The following is a 21,573-nucleotide window of genomic DNA, read 5'->3' on the forward strand; positions in this document are numbered from 1 at the left end:
GTAAAGCTTGTTTATATTATAGTTCCACCATGTGGGGTTGTTTCTGGAGTTTGCTGTGGGCTTGTTCCTACAGGGTACAGCTGCATCTATGCAGCTACTTTCATGCCGGTATTGTGTTGTGGTGTACACTTCTATGTAGTCAGTGGAGTTAACTGAGTTTGGTGGGGATTTGGAACGTGCCAATGTATCACTTAAGTGTACATAGTTTGTCGTAGACGAATTTCTAAAAGTACCTTGGATAGAAGGGGGTCTTTGGTTCCAATTTTATTTCAAAGGAGACAGCTTTATGGTCAGACCTAACAAGTGACAAAGATATGCAAGGAATGTTGCAAGATGCCCCCGTATTAGTAAAGACATTATCCAAGATGTTGTTCCCCTAGTGGGTATTCTGACTAATTGCTCCATAGTATTCGTATTGACAAAGTCCAGGAATTTCTGTGCTTATGTACCAGTGCTGGTGTAGATTTCACACTCTACAGCTGTATAATTTAAATCATCTTGGTAAATGGTATTGGATTTAACAATGAGTGATTCTAGTTCCATTGGATAGGGGTTGTGGCTGTGACTTTCTTCAGACATAGATGGAGTCCTATAGCTAGCTAATATGTGGTAAGGTACATAGTCTTATAGCTAGCTAATTTGTGGTAAGGTGCATAGTCCTATAGCTAGCTAATATGTGGTAACGAACATAGTCCTATAGCTAGCTAATTTGTGGTACAGTACATAGTCCTATAGCTAGCTAATATGTGGTACGGTACATAGTCCTATAGCTAGCTAATTTGTGGTAAGGTACATAGTCCTCTAGCTAACTAATATGTGGTCTATATGGGTGGAATGTGTTATAGCCATGTACAGCCAGAGTGATCTCTGTCATTTTAAGTCATATCTCATCCACTACACAGATGTCTACATTTTCCAGGGTGAAAAGGGCTTGTCAGGAGTTTGGAGGATTTTTTTGGGCTCCTAGCATTAATCAGTACCACCTTCACATTTCCCTTTGCTTGCTTTGCTATGTTGGTAGGTTCATTAGGTTAGCATTGCCTAAAAAAAGGGGTGGACAATATATTTGCCAATAATAAAAACTCTAGAGGGGATAGATGTAGGCCATCCCTGGTGTTGATCATATCCATCAAGGGTGACAAATACTGGACACCCTTCAAATGACACCAAAAATTAAGCCAATTACTGAAGTCTGTTGTTTGCTTATATTGTGGAATCATCCTTAGTGAAGGTAGAATGCTGCTCAATGCTAGGCTCAAACCTACCTGAGATACACTATCTGAGAGCTCCATCATGTCTCTATTCATATACTCCAAGGAGGTACATCTCAAGTCATTAAGACCCACATGTACTATGACAGAATCATACTGGTACCTTTTCAAGGACTTGTGTGTATTTGTGGTCTGATGGATCCTGGCACCAGGCAAGACACTAACTATTACTCTTTTCTTGCTCTGCCTTGTAAGAGGTATATCTGTATGTCACCTATATCAAGAATGTTTGGTTGGGTCGATGCTTGCCTGATGGGCTCAGCATTTGTGACTTTGGGAATCCTTTTGGTATGTGAGAAGGTAGGCTTAACTTGCTGAGTGTGCTTTATGCCTATGTTGCATTTTGGAGGTCTTTGGGGATTAGACAAGTTAAGTTTTAGAACTTCAGCATATGATGGATTATGTGTATTGTGATGGCCTTGTGAGGTGTGGCTGATGATTCTGGTGTCTATGTGTAAGATTTTTGTCTCCATGGGCATTATATACCACTGCCTGTATCAGATATGTGTCAGGCTCAGTTAGTCACAGCCAGGGGTCAAGGTGTCAGTGCTGGACATGTGTAATGTGGCATTCACATCCTCATCTCAATCTTTGGACATAACTTCTGTGCCTGTGAAACCCATCCTAGACACACATGGAGATACCCAAAGACAGGATGCCATAAACAGATTTACCCAGGAAGGCATGTCTTCCCTTGTGGTGCACTGCCCATTGGTTGCTGCAAACTCCATCAAACAAGTGAAAGACAAGGGAGGACATTGTACTGATGGCTGTGCATGCTATGGGTATCATCCACCACCCAAGCTAGCTGTCTCAATGGACACATTCCAGTGTATTAGCTGGGCCATAGTAGGGGACAGGCTAACAACACCCTAGTCCTTGCTGAGCTAGTAGATGCTGCATAAGGTTTGTATGTGTGCAGAGCTCACTGTAAATGGAGCTACCTAAAATGATCCAGAAGACATAGCAAACCTCCAGGCAGATAAATTCATCTCCAAGTTTACCCTCTCTCCCACTCAGCCTTCCCTCAGGAAATACCATCAAATATAACTCCCCTGACCATTACTAGGGAGCAGGTCCTTAATGCTCTCTCTAAGACCAAGAACACTGCATCAATGGGCCCAGACAATGACCCAGGATGCTTTCTAGATAGCATGAAACATGACCTATCAGGGCCTCTGGAATTAGTATTTAACTGTAGTCTCCAAACAGAATTTGTGTCTCATGAATGGAGAATGGCAATAGTCATCCCTCTGCACAAAGGTGGGTCATCTACAGACCCTGGAAACTAGAGACCCCTAAGAATTACTAGTCTTATATGTAAAGCCATGGAAAGAATTATCATGGAAATGATCAACAGAGATATAGTAAACCTCCAGACACTGGGCCCAACCCAGTTTGGTTTTGGCAGGGGCAGATCATGCCTACTCAATCTAGTGGACTTCTTTGAGAAAGTAACCAAAGCAATGGATGAGGGAAAAATGGTTCACACTGCCTACCTTGACCTGGCTAAGGCATTTGGCACAATACCCCACATGGGCATTGTTGACACACTCAAGAGGTTAGGTACAAAGTCATATGTCACCCGGTGGATAGTCAACTGGTTCACACACTGGACCCAGGAAGTTAGAATTGGAGAGTCCACCTATGCAAAGAGGCCAGTCACAAGTGGAATCCCTCAGGGATCAGTTCTTGGTCTGCTCTTTTTTGTCATTTACTTCTGTGAAGTCAAGGCCAATGTCAATGCTCTCTGGCTGGTTAAATTTGCAGTTGATTGCAAATTAGGAGCTGTCATTGAATCCCACACTGACACAAATGTTCTCCAAGAGGGGCTGACACAGACAATCAACTGGTGTCAGAGCCAAAGGCTAAAGCTAAATGCCAAGAAATGCATAATAGTATTCTTTGGGAAATAATCCACCCCTGGTAAGTATCACATTGATAACACACCCCTTAGAGTTGACCCAGTAGTGAGGGACTCAGGGACACAACATAGATAGTAATCTAGCCTTTGACCATCACGTGTCTACAGCAGTGAGGAAATTATCCTATGTTGTGCAACATAAGGTATGGTACCTAAGTCCAAGGAAGTCATTGTTACATTGTATTCAGCATCCATCAGACCTATCACTGAGTACAATGTCCCCTTTGGTATGTACCTAACCAGGCATATCCAACAAATGGAACGTCCACAGAGGTTCCTAACTAAAAGAATACAGGGCATAAGTAAAATGTCCTTTACCCGATTTAAAGACTTAAATCTTGCCTGTGATATAAATAGGACCTGTTGGAGAGGCAGGTATGTATTCCAGGGACTACCCTGTCTGGTGAATAGGCTCCCCATCCATGTGAAGCAGAGTTCCTCCCTAACCCAATTCAAGTGCAACTCGGACAATTGGATAGGAAACAGGAAATTCATCCCTGGTTTGGCACATATGTCTATAATAGACACAGGTAACCTGTAAATGTTTTATCTCCCAGGCCCCTGCTTGTAAATGTTTCATCTCCCAAACCCCTGCTTACACTTATTAAGGGTATCAGAACTTGTCAGAGATTTGGGAGGCATGGCTAGGATTAAAAAGGCCCTTGCGGTCATTAGCCTAGTAAACACCTATGAATCTATGATAGCCTCCAGAAGTGCATGGGCCACATGTGTAATATCATGGATATGCAGTGAAGGAGTTCGGATGAAAACAGGTGTCTCTGTGCAGCCAAGAATCATAGCAGAAGAACTTTCCATGGCTGGTCTACCTCTGTCTCCAATGGTGAGGTCTGTTGTGGAAGGGGGAGGCCACACAAAGTGCCACCACTTCAATACCACCATACGATATTGAGCCAAGTGCATTGTGAGGTGGATGTCCACTTGGGTGGGTCCTCATGATGAGCTGATCCACAGCAGGGGCCACCGCTCACATTCATTGAGCACTCCTTCCTCTTGACATAGTCTGGATAGTGCATGTGACCCTCCCAGGAGCTGCTGCTTCCATGGATGGGTGGTGTGCACAGTCTGCACACACATCTCCTGTGGGTGTTCTAGACCTTTCTGTCAGACCCTACTATAGTGCTTCAACATCTACTGAGGCTGTGTATCAGCACACAAACACATAAGTAGACTACCAGAAGGCCCATCTGTCACACATGCACAACAATGAAAACTGGACCGACTCCCTTGCAAGTGTACCCCATTCTCCCCACCTACCCCATGTCTGACACCCACAGCACAAAATTAGGTTCAGGCATGCAAACACACATTACACACAATTGCCCAATGATGAAACTTGACACTGTGCATATTATTATAACTGCCCTGTCCTCTGTACTGTACTTGGATAGCCTTTGTATTAGGCACAGTGTGACCAGTCTACACATGGAATATTAAAGCCTCAATGAGATTTGCATGCCTAGATATTTTTGCCTGTATACCTCTTTTATTCTGGCCTATATGTACGAACCAATTACTGCCTCTTAGCCAGTTCAATGGCATATACTTCACCTGCCTTTATCTGCCATTGTCCTCTCCTGCAACCATATCCTCCTCAGGTTCCTCATCAGGCACCTCCTCCTTCACAGGTACCACCCTTGCAGTCAGCTCCTCCACAGGCTCCTCAGCAGGAACGTCTTCCTTCACAGGCTCTTCCCTTGCAGCCATCTGCTCCACAGGCTCGTCAACAGGAACCTCCTCCTTCACAGCCTCCTCCCCTGCAGTCACCTCCTCCAAGGCTCCTCATCAGGTGCCTCCCCCACTGTTAAGTCTGGGATGTCCTCCTCTGGAATGTGTCTGCTCTGCTGCAACCGTTTGTGTATAATGATAGTATGTTACATGGTACAATATGGGTACCGTCTATGGCCATCTGTATCTCAGAGATATGAGCTATATTATAAAAATGCCACATGGTGTTGTCTTTCTCTCTTTCTCTCTCTTCGGTATGTGTAAACCACATATACTCTCCTATATGTTAAAGCATTGCATCAGGGAACTGCTGGAGTATCCTTGAGGCAGATGTTTGGGATACACGCACCATGTCTCCCACTGGTCACTGAAAGGTCCTTGTAGCTAGTATTTACAAAACCACACATGCATTGGAATCTACAGGGATAGGTATTGCATGCATCTCATGGGTCTGCATGCGAGGGTAACACATCTTGTCCAGCTCCTGCTTGGTGCCTCTGTCTACTTGGCTGTAGTTCATAATTTCAGTGTCACAAGCAGAATGAAATATTAAGCATGGATGGATGACACATCCCCGTCGAGATCAGTGAAGTGTGACACCAAGATTACCAGCAGTGAGTCCAGTCTGTTGCATATAAAACTTTACTGGTGTGGTGGCTACTCTTTACCTGTTTTTGTGAGTCACATCCTGTAACTCCAGGATTTTACTGCAGTTATTAATTCTAGAGCGAGCACCACTTGTTACGTTTATACATGATTCTGAATTGCTTAGCTATGTTGTTTAACCTTTTGTGACTGCCCTCATTTTAATAACATTGCTTGTTCATTGCCATGTCATTATGCCACATGCTTTGCAGGCCACAGGATTTCTCAGTTCTCTCTGCTTGCACTTTCCCCACTCATGCTTGGTGCAAAGTCATTGTGCAGAATATCTTACTACATAGTAAAATATATTTCTGAATCCCAGGTTTGCATGTGACCTACGTTGCATTTATCAAGCCATTTGACATAGAACCACCCAAAAAAAGACTGGCCAACAAATGAAACAAGCTTAGAATGGGTCCTAAAATTGTGGCACGGGTTACCATTAGCTAGACAAAATGCATACGTGGTATCAGCAAATGGAGTTCACTTATTTGTTTCATTTGCAAGGAAAGTGATTAAAAAAGGCAACAGTAAAGTAAACTCCTCAGCAGACTGCAAAATAGTGTGCAGTTAAGCATATTATACATGGCTTTGTAAACCTTCTGAGAAGTTTAAAGTAGAACAGGAGTAAGTTATAAGGTTTTATGGTGGTTTAAGAATTTGTAGCATTCAGGTTTGGGTTGCAATTCTACTGCTATCTTCAACAGTTTTTTCAGATATCTTGTGTTTTCAGTGTTTGATCTGTTTGATGTCTATTTTGCTGTGGTTTTTGTTTCAATGGATTCAGGTTTCTTTGCTTTGATATAAAGACTCTATATATATATATATATATATATATATATATATATATATATATATATACATATATATATATATATATATATATATATATATATATATATATATATGTCTGACTACAGTGTTTACAAACCCCAAAATGGTGAACATAAGACAGGGAAATTCTAAAATTCTGTATATCAGAACTATTGCAAATTTAATCAATTAACATATACTGATGTCCATATAAGAAACCCTTTACCTTAAACATGAGGTACATACAGATACATTAATTCAATAATGTTATACAAATAAATATTTTTTCAGTGGGTAGGATACTGCCCATCTGCACCCCCTGATGCGGGAAGCTGTGCCCTATATGTTCCTGCTAACTGAATGTACTAACTACAAGGTTATTGTTACTTCACATTAAAGACAATACTGCTTTTTCAGCAAACCAAGAATTCTCCTTAATCCAAGGCAAAGTGACCTTGTAGCTATATTTAATTAAGGGGAATGGGAGAGACTGAAGCTGTCACACTGGGATGTAAGGGGCTCAAACCCCCCCCCCCATACAAGAGAGCTTTGATTTATTAAAGTTAATAATTGCTTTCTAATTTTTTCCACAGCTGTAGTTGGATTGGACACTCTAAATTGGCCCTAGGCATGAGTGTGTGCGTATGTGTGCCTTCTGTGGAAGGTTGGGCGCCGGGCTGGCAACTCGACACTGTAAAACTCCACTGCCAATCATGTGCGGACAGGTGATCCGCTGTGGCGACCCCTAACCGGGAAAAGCTGAAAGAAGAAGAAGAAGAAGAATCTGCTCAGTACTCTTTTCTTGTGGCTAACTGAATGACATGACAATTGTGCTATAGGGACACTACACATTATGTACAGAAACTTTTTATTACACAGTCTTTTAGCTGCTATAACACACTATTGACATGTACTAAACTTTATAACATCTACTTCAAACAGCACTCTGAACATATACATTTCCTTTAATGAAATGCATTTATAAAACACTGTAGTGTACCAAATTATTTAATTTATTTATTTATTTTACATTTGTTGACCGGGATAGTCCGACTGGATACATGTCCATTTTCAGCGGAGGCCCGGGGTGAAAAGCTCCAAACTTACAAACAGATAAAGACAAGCAAGTTACACTAGAGACAATATAATATAGTACGGGTACACACTTTCAGCAGTAGCTGCTTTATCTTTATAACTCAGTCTGGGGAGTATTCAAAATCAATTAGTGCTCTGTGTTACATAAAACAGCACAGTGACTGTTGACATGCAGAGACAGCCTGACTCATAGGTACGTCAGAACATGGAAAACAGCATGGAATGCACCACATGAAAAGGAATGCATAATGACATGCAAATAAGTGCTGGAATCCTAATGAGACTTACTGTATATGCAAATGATGGCGGAAAACATGACAGAGTGATTCAGAATGTGTGTAATGCTAGCATAATGAGCTGCAGTAATTAGCTTTTCTGTAGTCTCACTGATTGGGTTTATCAGGAGCATAAAGATGGCAGGAGCAGCATCTACTTTATCGATTCAGCATATGTCATTGGTCTGCTTCGAAAGCCAGTATCTGTGATGTTGCAATGTCACCACCCTCCTCTTTACAAAAGGACCTATTGACAGCTGACATTCAATCCCATCCATGACTGGGAAGTAATTGACCACTACCATTTGGTCAGAGATAGCATCCAGGAGCAGGTTGACTGGTACTGTGCACAAATGAGATGAAGAAGGAAGCATGGCTCAGAAACTTCTGGGTTAAAATAGAAAATGTTTTCTCTCACTCTGCCTAATCTCTTAAAGGAGTTCCCCAAGGTTCTATCCTTTCCTCTCTTTTATTCACCATCTTTGTTAACAAACTGCCTTGTGACTTTCCCAGACTTCCCATCTTTCTTTAAACTGATGACGTGGTTATTCACCACTTGATCTAGTCCCACACTATTATCCAAAATCAACTATATGCTGACCTAATCCTTTTCCATTTCTGGCTCTTGCAACATAACATTGTCCTAAATCCATCTAAGACCAAAACAGTCATATCTGGCATGCCTCAGAGATTATGAAAGCCTCAGATCTCCTCTCCATCTTTGACCAAAACACCATTATAAAAAACATTTCCACATTCAAATACCTAAGCCGGTTGCTGGATCTCTCCCTAAGCTTTCATTACCACACTGAATAAAAAAAAAAAATAAAATAAAAAATAAATTATTTGCTCTTCTAGTCTAAAAAAAATGTCTCCATTTCTCTACTGCTATAGATAAAAAAGTCTTACTTGCCCATCTGGAATATAATCTTCCCATCATAGCTCACAAACTCCAAACATTAAAAATCATATCACCAGCCTTTAAAAAATCATAGCAGGAGATCAGAAAGAAGAGCACTTTCTTGTTTTTCACAATAGAAGGTCTTTACCTCATAGACCCTATATAATTTGTAGTAGTGAATCTTTTTACAGGTTTAGTTTATGTTTTTCATAAATTATGTGCTCATAAATCTTTACTGATTGATTTACTGCACATAAGCAAGTTAAATGGCATAAGAATTACTCAGTCTAGGGATTTAAACCTCTTCTGCATCATCAACAGAATGGTTTGGAGGGCTAGGTGTATTTCACAGAGGATATCATTGATGTGGAATAGACTCCTTGTCCATATAAAACAAAGTTTGTCCTTGTCCATTTTTAAGCACAACTTAGATCTATGGAGGGGAAACAGAAAATATACTTCAGGACTGCCCCCTTGTGCTGCTAATGGACAGAGGTAGCTCCTAAATGCTTTATCTCATGCATGGGTCCCCTCACATTATCTATGATATGATCCCAGTTATTCTCATTAGGGGTAATATATAATTATTGACCATGGGATGGGTAAGGCCAGTCTATAACCAAATAGAATAGGTTGTTTCAAGCACAAAAAGAGAAACTGACCAGGCTTAAAATGGCCAGCAAGGGAGGCTAGCCTAGTACTTACCTATGAACCTATGAACAGGTGTGACTTTATGAGGAGCATGATACATCTAGGGGGAGGAAGGCTAAATCTATTGATCAATATCATGGTAGTGTTAATTACTTCCTAGTCATGGATGGGATTGAATGTCAGCACTATGAGTAAATCATAACACTTGAGAGGTATGCTTCCCATCATTGTATCACCCTTTGTAAAAAACAATAATTTCCTTCAAATTATCTTCATCTCCGTTTGTTGATTCATAATTAATTCTCCCCCCTAAAGAACACCACTGCCATGCTCTAAAAAAGCCAAATGACTCCCCATTAAACAAATATTCAGTCTTGTACTCAAAACACAAATCTTGAAATCTTACACATTAACAGTTACCCCTCTCTCTTTCTCTGGAAGCTGTACAAAGAACCCTCCAATAACAACCTGCAACATATTTCTCAATTCACCTCCCTGCTAGCTACTCCAAGATAAGATGTCCATTCCACTAAAGACACCTTCTCCATTCAGGTTCCCACCCTTTGGCAATCCCTCTTCCCAAACCTGAGAGAATCCTCCAACCTGCATACTTCAAAAAATATGTAAAAATCTCTACTCCAACAAGCCGAATACTCCTGCTTTGACATCCCATTACTTAGTCTCTTACTATATTCTCTATAGTATCATCCTTTCAGTATTCTCATGCTCACTCATGTTTTACTCCACATCATCTGCTTGTTAAATTCTGTTTTTTTAATTAAATTCTCTTATTTATACATCATGTTTGATGCTTTAATTCTTGCTATTACAATTGCAACTCACATTATCTCTTACTTCTTTTGTGATTGTTCATATGTTTTTACTAGCTTAATGACTGGGTGGGGGACTTTTTAAGACTTGGCCATTCTTCCCAAATACATCTGGCAGGTTTTGATATGCTAGAGTTATTTTATGGGGTATATGTAGGCTTGGGCATAGGGGGTCAAGCATTTACAATCTGCCTCTATTTAGTAGAGACATAAGTGCCAGACAAGGGGTAAATTTCTGATTACTCATCCAATGGTCCATGTTTTGCCTGAATAAGGTTAGGGAAGAACTCTGGCTCCAGAGAAAGGATATCCTCTGAGACATATATCTGTCCCTTCAGTATATACATCAATCACAGGCTCCAAGTGATAAAACTAAATCTCTTCTTCTCTCTAATTAGACCAACCACTATCTCACTATCCCCCTCTTTCACAGTTTCACCGCTCTCTGTCTTCATCTATCCAAACCTAATACTATGTATAACAGTCCAAGTAGCCCCAAACATTCTCACTTTCCTAATTACTTTACTTCTCAGTCTTAAATGTAGCAATACTTTCATAATTGCTTCTCTAGTCATATATTATACTGTAATTCATTATCAACCACCTTCCCCTTTCTAATATTTTCAGAGTTAAATTGCATCTTCTTTTCATTATTTTAATTGTTTGAAATTGCAGGTAATGTTACATTCTTTGCTATATAGAAGCCTTTGTCTATTTCTAATGAATGTTCAACACTGTATATACCTATGCAAGCTACGTACAAATTCTAAATGACGTGTATGTCAGCTATTGTGAATCTTTTTCTCTCATAGTTGTACACTTACCTATTTTTTGTATTCCTTATGATATCATATAATTAAAAGTTATGTATTTACCATAACTAGGCATCTGTGTTGTCCATTTTCATTCTTCCTCAGTGAATGGGTTTGGATCTGACCCTTGGATCCAACTCAGCCGTATATTCCAGACTTTGGATCTACCTCTCGACGTCCTCCCTCTACACATAATGCCCTATTTCATCCCCATTGCCTCAGATTAAGTTTGTTGCCATATATCTCTATAGTTAGACAGAGACAGGTATAACTGACAGAGAAAGCAGGGCTCAAACCCGGAACTGTAGATTCCAAATACAGTCCAATAGGGCTCTCCAGAAAAATGGATGGGGGATGGATGGGAGGAAAGTTGAGGAACAATGAAAATGCGCAACACAGATGCCTACTTATGGTGAGTACATAACTTTTAAACCTAATGTTGTCCTTTTCATTCTTCCTCAACAAATGGGACAGAGTCCTCAGCTATGCTGATCTTGGGTGGCCCTCATGGAAGCATATTCCGGAGTAACGCTGAACCAAAGGTGGCTCTGTTTCTAGAAATAATATTCAATTTGTAATGAGTAACAAAAGTATGAGCATTGGACCATGTAGCCGCAGCATAAATATCATCAATAGATGTTCTTGACCAAAAGCAGATAATGCAGCCATGGATCTGGTTGAATGAGCCTTGGTAGGGTTAGTCAGTGTCATGCCTTTCTGAGAATAAGTTCAAGAAATACAATCTGTATGTATCTAGCAATTTGGCTAAAGTAACTTTAGACACTGGACAACCCAATCTTTTTATTGAAAAAGAAACAAAGAGTTGATCTGATTTTGTAATTGTTTTGTCCTGTGAAGATAAAAACATAGCTGTCTGTGCACATCAAGGAGATACAGCATGAACTCTCCTTTACTGGAAAAATTTGGGAAGAAGTCTGGTAAGTGACTGGATTGGTTAATGTTTCCAGAAGCCACTTTAGGTAAATAGGAAGGGTTAATCTGTAATGAAACCCATTGGAAAACCAGCATAAAGAAACATGCTAAAGGAAGCAGTACTATGGCTGCCGCCTTGGAACTTAGTGCTTGAAGTTCTGACCTTGCTGAAAGAGATGGAGGGGAAGATGAACCTGGCTTCTGACAGTGGAAATACGATGAGGAGGTAGAGATGCTGCTTGTTTTGTTGTATCTGGAACTGAACTGATGAACTCTAGGTTCTGGAGTAGTGTTAGGTTTGACTTGACATGGTTTATTATTATACCCAATGATTTGCAAATTTGGAGCAACTAGTCCCTGGTATGTAGAAGGAGATGCTTGGATGGAGTGGTGAGGAGCCAGCAGTCTAGATATGGAAACACGTGAAATCCTTTCAGTCTCAAATGAGCTGCCACTGCTGCCATACATTTGGTAAACACCCTTGGGCTGTAGTGAGTTCAAAGGGCAGGGCTTTGAATTGCGAATGACTGGCTTCCAGCTGAAAGCATAAATGCCTTTTGGATCACCTGCCTATTTTCATATGATATTATGCATCCTGAAGATCTGTAGAGTACATCCAATCATCCTTCTGAATGAAGGGTAAAATGGACAGTACTGTGACCATTTGTAACTTTGCTTTCTTGGTGTACTGATTCAAATTGTTTAGATCCAAAATGGGTCTTAGGTCACCTGTTTTCTTTTAAAAAGAAGCATGAATAAGTTCTGAATCTTATTTGGTCTGGTGCGTGGCTTCCAGTTTGGATATGTAAGTGCATCTCTTGCACGTCTGAGTGTTGGGAGGTAAGAGGAGAGGGTTGTCGGTTTACATGAGGCAGTTGCTACATTGCCTCAGGATGCCCAAGTTCATCAGGTTAATAGGAGAAAGCACAGGGAACTGAACTTAGACATTCCTGGAGGGGTGGGCATTAATAATAAGTACTGGAGCTGTTTCCTTGTAGAACTTTTAGTGCTGATAGCACTTTTGTGTGCTACAATAATTGCTACAAGAAGTCTGTTAAAGTGCTAGACTGATAAGCTAGTAAGAGTGCAGAAGAGGAGAGAACTAGCAGATCTAAGGAAAAAAAAACTGAAGAGCAGACTTTGGCACTGCTCAGAAGTTTGCAAGCAGTCCTGGATACAGCAAATCTATATCTGGACTAGTTACAGGAAAGGCGGGAAACAAGCGCAAATGCAGACTTTTAAACCAGAAAGTTGAAAGAGATGGAAATACTGCCCAAACAGTCAATAAACTACAATTTCTGGAATTAGGCTATCTAGTGCTTACCACTCCCACTGAGAAGGGAGTAATGACAGTAATCTTCCTGGACTTTACTAAGGGTCCTGTCTTTGTCCTGCCCAGGTGTCTACTGGGAAAATTGTAGAGGATGAGTGTAAGGCAAGGTGAGAAGGCGGAACCAGACTGCAGTATGGTTGATGACTGGAAGGTAGGAATAGAAAGTGCTGGTTAGAGAGATGATAACAGGAATGAGGAAAGTGACTAGTGTAGTACCAGAGGCAATGGTCCTGAATCTGGTACTCTTCAAAGCATTTGTTTTGGGCATGCCTGAAGGAACAGGATCCTCCTCTCCAGTGATGCACATATGGAGCAGCAACACTGGAGAATGGAGAAGAGAGTCTAAGAAAGGACTTGAAAAGGCTGATCAAGTGAGGAGAAAGATGGAGGCTGAAATTCATTACATCCCAAATATTGCAAACACTACAACAACCTTGATATAGAATAGTAACTGAGGGGACTGTATTGATGGTTAAGGAAGAGGATAAGGATCTGGGGTGTGGACTACATGTGGCCTGGAGCACCAGGAGCTGAACGAGAATGCCGTGACTGCATTCAGCAGAATATGGTATCATATTCTTGTGACAATAGGCTTCAGAAGTCAAGGTGTAATGCTGGTCAGGCCACACCTTGGATATGTGCTGCAGTTGTGAGGGTTACCAGGAGGAGGACATCAAAATGATGGAAAAAGCCCAAAGAAAAACCATTATAAGTGTGTGAGGGATGAGGTCAGGAATTTTCCCACTGTCTTGTAGAAGAGATTGGAGACCATGGCGTAGGTGCAAAAGATTGTGTTAAGGAGTTAAGGAGAGTTCTCCTTGAACAGATGGGTAAGTGCATTGTCATGAATTGTAAAACCACTTCTTCAATGAGGGAGGCATGTGGACATGTGGAAGGATCTAATAAAATGTTTGGCGGAGTGAGAACCTACAGTGCCATTCTGTAAGATATGGGACAGGTGGAGAGAGGTTAATGGGGAGAGGAAGGCTAGAAGAGGGGTATTAAAGTTAATATGTACTTTAAGGGAAGACTAGATAGGCTAATGGTCTTCTTCTGCTGTTAAACAACTCTAATGTAATATATAGCATTACTTTACTGGAAGAGTAGTGAATGATAGAAATAGATTACTTGGACAGTTTAGAAGGTCTAAAACTAGTAACAGCACTCAACAATGCTTGGGACAGATGCATAAAGAATCATTATTAGGGATGAGTTAAAAATAGCTATGGCTTAAGCAGATCTAGAAACCTGGGCAGTAAAGGCTGAACAGTTGAAGAAGCTAGAGGTGATGGAAATGAAGTGCCTGAGAAAGGTGGTAGGATGCACACTGCGGGACAGGCGAAGAAATGAGGACATAAGAGCAGAAGCCAAAGTAGCTCCAATTGCAGAAAAGATCAAAGAGAACAGATTACGATGGTATGGGCACATGTGTAGAAAAGCAGAAGACAATCTGGTGAGGAAGATTTGGGACAGACAGGAAGAAGGTAAGAGGAAGCGAGGGCGTCCAGCAAAGAGGTGGATGGATTGTGTGAAAGAAGATCTGCGACAGTCAGGCATGAGTGCTGAAGAAGGCAGGAGAGTGGCACTGAATCGAGAGAGTTGGCGACAGTTAATACAATACCCCGACCCCATGTAAATGGGAAAAAGGGGGATGATGATGATGATAAGCAGATTTACAACTTATATATAAGGAACTGGAAGATCAGGTAGGAAAAACTTAACTAATTCTTATATACCATAATAGCTAAATGTCCAGTTCTGTTTTTTATTTTTATTAGTATCTACTGTGATATTACTATTTTCCATGTATTGCTACTACCTGTTTGCTTTTATACATTCTCATCATCCTTTTTGAGACAGATGATATAATCCTCAGCAACTTCCTCTTAACTAACCAAAAGTTGTACAGCCCACAGATAAGTGGGTACACTGCTGTGCTTTTCTACGACGGCAGATCTTTTCATGCGTCTTTGATCTCTCCCTTCATGCTCCCAAACAGGAAATTCCTTTTGTCAGTAAAAATGTGGTGTGCCTGTAGAGGCAGAACTGGCTAAAGAAGAGAATGAGGGAGTGCCGGTTGTAATGTTCTTACAAGACTTCCTTCCTCTCACTAAAACCATTTACTCACAGTGCAGACAAAAATCAAAGCTCTACTCAGAGAAATGTTATGTTCTGATGCAGCTACAATTCCTTCACATTTTAGGCCTTTGTAAATTATGTTCTGGGGTCTATTTCAGTTCTGTTTTCCAGCAGCAAGGCTATAAATGAATTCAAGAACAGGCAGGACAGTTTTAAATCCACCCTTGTAGAATGGGGGGAGGGGGATAAGCTGCTCTGTAGAAGTACCTGCAGATTTTCTGGTAAACACTGGGCAGATTTGGTGAGCCATGTGGTCCTTATCTGTTGTCATAATCATTGTTTTCTATGAGGTCCAGCTCAGAGAGTAAACACCCCCTATATTATACACTGCAAGCCCAGCCAAAAGATAAATGTCTGTGTTCCTAAGCAAAAACATTTAGTTAAATAAAGAAGTGGAACAAAGAAAGCTGATATGTAGGTCAAGTGAATCTCGTATAGTTCTCAGTGTACTGCCTTCCTGTTGTTAAAAATAACTCATCCTGTAAGAAAATCAAACTGCTACACATGTAAAGTGATAGCATAGGTATTTCTTTGGAATAGATAGTTTTTCTTAACAGGTACTTCTGAAGTAGTGGGAAGAAAGTCAAAATTTATTTTCTAATGAGTTCCTGACAGTCCCTTAGCTGAGAGGGGGCCTTACTATCATGGCTGATAACCCAGCTACACTTGAGTGCTCTGATGAATGGAAACTGTTTAAGATGAACGACATAGAATATGTTGCTGCCTGTTTATTTTATACACAGACCTACCCATCTTCTTGCATTTACTATTGCAGGCTGCATCCCCGAAATAACAATGGTTGGTGGCAGAATATGTACTGACACAAATAATTAATATAATATTGAAGCTACGTTACAAGGTCTGCAAAAAAAATAAAAAAAAAGAAGCAGGGGCTTCAATGTGTGGTTTGTAGAGCAGAGAAGAGTGAGACAGAGTTCTGATGGAGTACTTTAAGTAATGCCTGGGGCAAGCAGGTACAAAGGGGAAGGATAGCACTATAATTAATGAGGTGGTTTGGGGGTTGGTATAATGGTTAAGGTGTTTACCTCACAAACACAAGGTACAGGGTTTGATTCTTATCTTTGAAAGGGAAACTGGCTAAGCTTAAAATGACTAGTCTAGTACTTACCCATGAACCTATACTTCACAAGTATCCCTGATTTTCAAAGATGTTGTTGATTTTGACTCACATTTTAGCTCTGTTCCTCTTAATCCCTCCTAAACCAGCAACTTTTGGAGAAAAGGTGGTGAATTACACTAAATAATGATAACAGAGTCATAAATGTCTTTTACTTCCGAAAAAATGTATACTAATTCACATTCTTTTATTCTCTTAGTGTATCAGATTAATAGTACTAGTATTTTAAAAGTGACTCTGATTGTCCCTGATTACTTCTGGATTTGTCCCTGATTCTTCTGGGATTTTCCCCTGATTGGTTGATAGCATATATTAGTATAAAGGAACAGAGATTATAAGTAGCTCTTTTAAATGATGGTGTAAAGTTAAAAACAATTGCTTGCAAAAATTATGAGCAGATATCAATAAAGGCCTTCAACATGCAGGTGCTAACACCATGGAGTGCACAGAGAAATGAGCTTTGCTTGAAAAACCCTTACAGTCTCTGAAGCAAACTTTGTCAGGGATTATTTAGGACTACAGTAAGTAGCATTGCGGTTGGTGCTTTTTAATTACTGGGCATAACATTAATACACAAGAACAGTAGTTCAATAGTTTGCCTTAATATAACACTTAGCCACACAACAAGACAATGCAAATGACAGTACTCACGCAGAAGTAAAACTGTCTGTAGACAATGGAGATATAAAATAGTTAATTTAATTAATGACAGCCAAAGGTGTTTTTACATGTTTTATTTTTTAAATGCCAAATGAAGTGTCCAATGCCAATTTAACAGAGTTTTTTTTTTCATTCGGAGTAGTGACTCACATAAAGAAGACCAAAGGCAGTACCAAAGAACACTAGGGCCTCTTTTGTGAGCATTGACTGCAGTTTCTTTGCTTTCTTTGATCAGCACTGAAAGGAAGATGAGTCACATGCACATGAGATCCCAGCGTTGGTTGAATGGCAACTGAACAAAAGCCTGTTTGAGCTCAATGGATGATGCATAGAGCTTGATCCAGAAGTGTAATAGATAGCCTCAAATACTGGAGCTTTCCTGGAAGAGACACCTAACTTACAACAGAGTCCTAAGGTGGAGAGCCGTGACATTCCTGAATGAAAATTCTAAACACAGATGAATTATCTTCCAAAAGACAGAAAATGAAATACATCAAGAATATACCTCTCAACCTGGATGGCTAAAAATATAAGTTAGAGAAGTGAAATGATAGGAGCTTTTATTATTACTGTCAGTGAAGAAAGAATAGAAACTGAATTATGTCAGATGAAACAAAAATCTGCATGCAGTGTAGGATTACAGACAGATCATTAAAAGCTTTTTGGAGCATCCACACACAGGAAGTTAGGAAAGGCAACAGATCGACTCTCAGTTAAGTAAGCAGTACAGTGTGCTGTTTAGCACATGCACACACATTATGTAGTCCTAAATAACTCGTGCCAAATTTGTCTCCACAGACTGTGTTTTCAGTATATATGTGTATATATATAAATATATATATATATATATATATATATATATATATATATATATTTCTTTCACACCCATCCAGTCATTGGATCTTCCCTGCACAACTGCCTAAAAGCAGGCCATCACAATGGACTGTGGCTAAATAACAAAACAGCTTATCCTAAGCCAGATCTCTGTCACTCAGATGAAACTGTGCCTACCTGTTAGGTGAAGTGACCCTACGATCACCCTTGTCCCACTCAACTGGCAGTTGCATTGTAATTAAAAGCCAGTAATGGAACTTTTTGATCTATTTTCTCGCCATCTCAATAATGAAATGTTTCTCCCTGGGTTACAGTTGCCAAAAATGTTCCTTACAATTCTTTGCATGTTGCCATGGGAACACTGTCTTGTTTTGGAGGACTGCTACTTCCCACCATGCCCCTGCAGTGTCTCTAGTTTACACCAATGTTGCTCTCCTGTCAGTGTGCTCCAGACCAGAAAAGTGTTGTCAGTCCTTCCTATATTAGGGAAACACTGCACCATTGGTGTACTGTTGCTAAATACAGAGGGAAGCCAAAACCTGTGCACAGGTATATATATATATATATATTTTTTTTTCATTCAGAATATATCGACTGATTTTGAACTAATTTCTGATAAATCAGTACTCTGACAGGGGAAGTTACAGTATACTAAGAACCAGCGACACTAATAAGGTTGCATCTGGTGGAGATAGTCAAAACAAGTGTCAGATATGATTAACCTGTAATCTGTAAATAGTTATGCAGAACCAGTCATCGAGAAGGAGATTTATGGCTGGACTGTATAAACCTTAATGGCAAGTCAACCAGGCCATCTTCCTGCTGTGGGATGAATCTTATAGGTCTGCAGTGACTAGGGTAAATGATTGAGTAGAAAACAAAATATAGCTGAGGACAAGATGGGTAAGGGAGGAACCTCACAGGAGGTTTCTGAAATATATGTTAAACTCAATACCTTCTTATTCACTGTACCCATGTGCCTGGTAATGGGGTCACTGGATTCTCCGTTCCTCTCAGTTCTTATTTGTTGCACAAGGGATTCAAATTGCGGTCCTAATCAGCTGTTTTAACCAGTCAGCCTTTAAAATGTCATGCATGCTAGACAGATGCTGAAGGATGGCTGATTTTCAGAGAGAAAGTACATTTCAAATGGTAGTTTGGAAAATGGCTCAGACATGATTTTTTTTTCTTGGTCCTGATTGCCTTGGTGAAATTCCATCCACAGATTCATTAATCAATAATTAGATACATTTTTTTATTCTGTTTTGTTATCCTCCGTGAGAAATGTTGACATAATCAGAGTAACTCTGAAACTATAAACATGGAAAAATAATGAAGTAGAAAGTTCAGGTTCTTAGAGCTTATTTGACCCTACAGAATTTTTTGGCCTTTGTTTTAGTCTGGTGAACAGTTTTTCCTAGTGTTGTCCTCCATGCCCCTCTCAGTCATTCATTACTGGTCACACTGCTTGCTGCTGTTAACAGTTGTATCACGTCAGGAAAAAATAAATTGATCCTCTTAAGTTTATGCATCTCAAACTTCACATAATACTCATCTGTTCAATACAGTCTTTGATACACAACTGTAGTTACAACTTGCTAATAATCTATTCTAGCTTGTCCAGCCTACTGTTATAAATAATATTTTCCCAACTTGTGTCCATGTTTATAGTGTTTTGATTTGTTGGCAACGGAAAGTGTTTTCATTATAGTAGAAGGAACAGCATTAATGGTCACTAATATTAAACTTAAAGTGTATAGCTTACCTTTGGAAGCACCTTTGTCTTACAATTAATTTAATTTCCTGTTGTATTTCTCAAGCTAACATTGCAAGTGGATTTACAAAAAAGATGTAGATCGCAGTGTGCTGCTTGATTGATGTGTTTTACATTCGCTGCTACTTAGGTTTTATCTATAACTATACCCACAAAATGATATAATGGTATGTAATGGACAATGATTTGCATACATCTGTAAAGCATTATAGGTGAGAAAACAACCTGCCTCTCTTAGATTGCAGTTTCAATATTATATCATCTTTTACTTTTCAATGTGAGATGTTCCACATGTAAGACCTAATTAACGAATTGTCTTTTAAGGGAATAAAATACCACCTCTAATGCATGTAGCATGGAAATGCAGCAGTATATACATTAATTTAGGCAGCAAGACATTGTGAATTTAAGTTTTAATGATGTAATGGCAGGGGTTTTCATTTCTGAGGAAAAAAAATTCTAGAGGCCATCCTCAGCAACAGAATAAAATGAAAAACAACACACTTTTTGTGTCAGACATTGCATAATTTGGTATACTATATGGTAAACAGGTTATATCCAACTCCAAAATATATTTGTTAATTGCACTTACTTCAGAACATTATCAATATACACTTTAAGAAGATTCTTCATAGCCCTAACTAAAAGGGATTTGGATCTGCTGATTTGCAAATGTCAGACTTTCAGAAAGTTAGAATTTTGTACTGACTAGTGACACTTGGTGATATTTGTAAATGAGTATTCATTAATGGATGCTCATGTTAAAACTCTGAAGAAATGTAGTCAGGAATGGTGGTAAAGAATCAAACTGTCTCTTTTACTGGCTGTCTGAATGAACGTATATAGTGAAAGCAATGACTACTCTATGAAAAGCCTTAAGGTCTGTTGTTCAAAGCTTTAATATGCTTCCCAATGGTTGAAGACCCAAGTTTTTATTAACAGAAGGAGCATGTAATATCCAAAAAATGTTTGATCTGCACATGTTAGAGGCAATTGGGAGCTGTCTGAGTAAAACAAGAAGGAGTGAAAATGGTGTAAAATGGTTAAGTATTTAATTTGGAGCATGAAAGAAGGTGTAGGAATGAAAATGTAATGGCAGGAGACAATGTCTTGCTCAGATGGGGAAAACATAAAACTGGATAAGATGTTACATTATCTCACCCACACATGCATACTCACACATACTCATATACTGCATTTATTTATCCTTGTCCACCAGTAAACATGCACATGAGTATGTGTGTGTGTGTGTGTGTGTGTGTGTGTGTGTGTGTGTGTGTGTGTGTGTGTGTGTATACATGAAAGTTTGGGTGCAGCTATATTTAGAACGACAAAAATATTTTTGCCTGTATTTACTGTTCAATTGGTTTTGTATTTGATGTTTCATGCCTTCCTGCTATTAAATGTAACTGCCAAGGAGTTCTCCATATTCGACGTACTGGAGGACAATGACAAATGAAGTGCACACAAGCAGCCTGTAAAATATTACTACTTTGATGTTAGTAAGTGCATGTTGTGATATACACCTGATGACTGCATTATCCAGAGATGGCGAAAAAGAAAACTTTAAACATATTTTTTTGCAGTGTTTTAGTGGCTGTGTCATACCCTATGCTCTTTCTTTATTTTCTCTTGAATTTGAGGAAATCTCAGGTATTTAGACAAACCGAAATATAATAGACAATATGATGATTAAGTTCTTTTGCTCTTAATTTTATTGGTAATCCAGTGATGTCAGTAGGAAAAGCAAGACACATTTCATATCTGGGTAAACAGAATGAAATCAATGAAAAAAACTG

The sequence above is a fragment of the Protopterus annectens genome, chromosome 2.part0 (genome assembly GCF_019279795.1).
Source record: "Protopterus annectens isolate FY-2018-M chromosome 2.part0, PAN1.0, whole genome shotgun sequence".
Classification (NCBI taxonomy): domain Eukaryota; kingdom Metazoa; phylum Chordata; order Ceratodontiformes; family Protopteridae; genus Protopterus; species Protopterus annectens.